Source organism: Schistocerca nitens, chromosome 1, assembly GCF_023898315.1.
Source record: "Schistocerca nitens isolate TAMUIC-IGC-003100 chromosome 1, iqSchNite1.1, whole genome shotgun sequence".
Lineage (NCBI taxonomy): Eukaryota > Metazoa > Arthropoda > Insecta > Orthoptera > Acrididae > Schistocerca > Schistocerca nitens.
The window spans coordinates 584,141,883-584,146,166 of NC_064614.1; the positions used below are offsets into that span (position 1 = coordinate 584,141,883).

Below are 4,284 nucleotides of genomic sequence, written 5' to 3' on the forward strand. Positions count from 1 at the left end.
CAGGATTCGAACCTGCGACCGTAACAGCAGCGCGGTTCCAGACTGAAGCGCCTAGAACCGCTCGACCACAACGGCCGGCTCAAACATCATCATCACCATCATCATCATTTCGCACTGAGAAACTTTTTAGAAGCATACAGTTTAGAAAACACTATCTGGTCGAGCTTTTAGTTTTAGTTTGCAATCGAGTGTGGTTTTCTTATGGAAGACACTGTTGACTAATTGTTGTAAGTCATTTCCATAGATATCATCAACAAACGACATTCTACTAAAAGCGCAAATAAGAAAGAAGGAGAGCCTCCTCCTCGCTGTTTAATGTCACCGTATGTGTCTAGTGTAACGGAGCGGTACGTAAAATTCTTCTGAGAAACGCTATACAAAACTTCACCTCGCTGTTTAGCGCCCGTAAACCTCAAACACACACACACACACACACACACACACACACACACACACACATACATATACAAAACCTACATTTTCCAGTCAGTAGAAAGGAAAAGATCATGCTCGACCTGTCATGAATCCACTTTACAATCTTCACACTGCGGGAGTTTATGAAGTGGCGTATGATTGCGACAGGGCTTATACAGATGATATTGGGAAGACGATAAGATAACGTATGTACTCCACGCACGTTTGAAAGAATGTAAACGTTTGAAAGAATGTAAGAAAAATGCGGTACGTGAAAACACGTAAAAACGGTGGTAACGATTTGCATTATAGCAACAACGCTCACATAACATTTACAGACGGAAAGTCGTAGCAACCTGTAAAAATGAGTATAATTTAACATACTGTATATTGGTGTTAACGAACTGTAGATAAGTGGCTTTCAGCCACCAAGCAATAATTGGCCGGATGCCATACCGGAGAGAATATTAACAACTCCCAGCTTGGCAGCATAAAATTACTTTTTTTTCTCGAATGTTTTGTTAACATCCCACCATATAGTTCTGTCAGATATCAGTAATTAAGCAATAACGACGGCCTACCAACGACAGTATCAGGAATGTGTATTCAGTAATTGCAGTTTTGCAGGAACAGCTAGCGGAAATCTCTCTCTCATATGCGAACACCACACAAGCTATTCATAGCCTCCAACAACCTGCATGAAAGATATAGCTCCTGGAGAAGATTCCAGCATCGCATCGAAACGACAAGATGTTTGAGAAGTTGCAGCGGAAGCCTCCTAGACAATTTTACTTTTACGGACAATGTCCACGATAGCTTGCAGCAGTGTCATCACGGATAGTAAAACGTATCCCTGGAGGCGCCGGGTATCGATCCCGGTACCTCTCACATGCTAAGCGAGCGCTCTACCATCTGAGCTACGCCCCCAGTTGCCGGAAAAACTTCACCGATTGACTGGTATCCCAAGTCTCGCACCCGAACTCTCTCTGCTCCACTTGGAGCCGGTCCAGCCAAGCATTGTGAAACCGGACTGGCCATTCAGCCGAAGTAACTCCATTTAACAGCACTTCAACACACTAAATACTGTCTGGGGGCGTAGCTCAGATGGTAGAGCGCTCGCTTAGCATGTGAGAGGTACCGGGATCGATACCCGGCGCCTCCAGTACTATATTTTTTTGGGCACTATGCACTACAACGGAAAACGAAGCAACTAACGTCTGCAGCAGGGAGCTGAACGATAATTGTATACCGCACGACAATAAATTGTACAAGACATGTGATATCCACCGGCTCTGTGGGAAGGTACTGAGAACGACGCATGCAGACCTGCCGCCGCGCCATCCTCTGCCAACTATGTCATTGGGATACGCTATGGAGGGGGGCACAGCTCAAAGGTCTCCGGGTTGTTTGACAACCTCCCAAAAATGCAGGGCCGGTTGGAGATCATTTTTTCACACAAGCGACAAATCATCTGTGTGCCCCCCTCTCCCTCTGCCTCAGACAAAAGTTGTCTTTCCTTGGCATTTACTCATCTCATAAATATAATAATCTCCATCCTGCGTCGTTTAAATATCTCGGCGGACCGTTACTGCTGCTCGAGTGCTTGGGGTACGCACCGGATTATAGGAAGTCGTCGAAACAATTCAGAGGCAAATCTCCAATGGCGGTGCTGTAGGTACTGTCGTGAATTTTCAATGAAATAGTTTTTGATCTCTCACTAGACGAACTGAAGTAGTTGAACTAGACTGATCGATCAATTCTGATCAAAGAGATTCATCCAGTGCTTTCTTGGTCTATCGAATGGCCTCCTTCAATCGGAAACAGAATTCAGGCTCGGCATTTCTTAATAGATTGACTGATACTATTTCACGTCGTCGCTTTTCACTGATTTCATCCTCATTGATTGCACCTATTTAAGTGACTGTATATCGATGTTAACTGTAGTCGAACTCGCTATTGTGCTCATTACGTAACTGCTACCAGACCAAGGATTTCGTTCGGGAAGAGAGCAGCTGTCTTGGACAACAGTAACATCGATTCTCAGCTTGGTTTGGAGGACCACTCTGGGCCGGCCGGTGTGGCCGTGCGGTTCTAGGCGCTTCAGTCTGGAACCGCGTGACCGCTACGGTCGCAGGTTCGAATCCCGCCTGGGACATGGATGTGTGTGATGTCCTTAGGTTAGTTAGGTTTAAGTAGTTCTAAGTTCTAGGGGACTGATGACCTCAGATGTTAAGTCCCATAGTGCTCAGAGCCATTTGAACCATTTTTGACCACTCTGATACCAGTTTGGCGTTGCGTGTCGTCTGTCAACAGCGGTCTTAGGTGCATGTATTCCGTAACAATTTTGTTTCCTCGGCTTTCAAAAATACTCTGGCTTTAGTGACCAACTTGCAGCGAATTGATCCGAGATAACTCGGAGGTAATACACACTTGATTCAATTACAAGAAGATATTCTAGTTCATTACAGTCTCAAGGATTCGTTAATTCGCACTAGCTTCTCCTTGGATTTGGATACATCGTCAGCATACGCTTGGGGATGTCAGTACATTTAGTTTAAACTGTACTGAAGCATCTATATTGTCTGGAAACCGGCGTGTACCATGATGACGACAATGTTCCGTAACTGGCGTCCAACTTGATCACCCTAAGACGACAAGTACTAATTATGTAATAAAATGAACACCTACAGCCGTCCTTTCGATGTCATTTACTACATGGCTACCAACTGCGGTGCTTCAGTGCACCATCTTGAGGCCTTAACTGACGCTGAAGGGGTTAACTCCAATCGTTTACACGATTCCATCAGCGGCCACCATCTATGAACTGGATTTCGCAGAATACCTGTGACAACAATGTTGTGTCTCCAAACATCAACTACCAGTAGTTGATGGTTGGACACGCAACATCCTTGGGTACAAGTTGTCGGCGAAAACCAGTAGTTGACGGTTGGAGACACAACGTCGTCGTTACAGTTAGTCTGCGAAAACCAGTTCATATATGTTGGCCACTGATGGAATCGTGAAAGATTGGAATAAACCCCCAGAGCATCAGTTAAGGTTGAGGTTGGGTTGTTTGGGGGAAGAGACCAAGCAGCAAGGTCATCGGCCTCATCGGATTAGGGAAGGACAGGGAAGGAAGGCGGCCGTGCCATTTCAAAGGAACCATCCCGGCATTTGCCTGGAGCTATTTAGGAAAATCACGGAAAACCGAAATCAGGATGGCCGGACGCGGGACCGAACCGTCGTCCTCCCGAATACGAGTCCAGTGTGCTAACTCAGTTAAGGCCTGAAGAAGATGCACTGAAGCACTGAAACTGGTAGCCATAACAATAACAACATCAAAAGGACGACTGCAGGTGTTCCGTGTTATTACATAAGTGGACAGTCAAAGTCCCTCAAACCTCCAACCAGAAGGATGGACATACAAAATACCTACTTGTGTTGTCGGGTGCAACCACAAGCCCACTGGACCCTCTGGATCTATTCGACGGTCAGGAGTAGCTATACCTGGTCGTCAAGGGCACATAAAGAAACGTGAAAACGAATACCCGGAGCAATGGACTACGGAAACGTGAGCATATCCGCAAGGTGGAGTACCTTCGCGTACGGGTATGTTTTACGCTCCCGTCCTTTCACTTCTTGCTTGCCCCTGTGTCCTGATGTTTATATTTGTCCCACTGTGAGACATAACGGTTAGTGCCTTTATGCAAAAATGTCTGCGTTTGCCCACGGAACTATTATTGTACCCAGGCGTGCACCTCTGCGGACGAAGCAAATGGACGGCCACGAACGTCTTTCTTCAGGGCTTCAAACATATGGAAATCGCATGGGGAGAGATCGGGACTGTATCAAAGATGTATAAGGGCTTCC

At 46.0% G+C, this 4,284-nt stretch overlaps 2 non-coding genes across 2 annotated transcripts; one reads left to right on the forward strand and one right to left on the reverse strand.

Moving 5' to 3' along the window:
• Positions 1 to 1,268: 1,268 nt before the first annotated feature.
• On the reverse strand, positions 1,269 to 1,341 carry Trnaa-agc (transfer RNA alanine (anticodon AGC)). Its single transcript has one exon. It is a non-coding gene; the product is annotated as a tRNA-Ala (tRNA).
• A 162-nt stretch (positions 1,342 to 1,503) lies between these two features.
• Positions 1,504 to 1,576, forward strand: Trnaa-agc (transfer RNA alanine (anticodon AGC)). The gene has a single exon. It is a non-coding gene; the product is annotated as a tRNA-Ala (tRNA).
• The last annotated feature ends 2,708 nt before the right edge of the window (positions 1,577 to 4,284 follow it).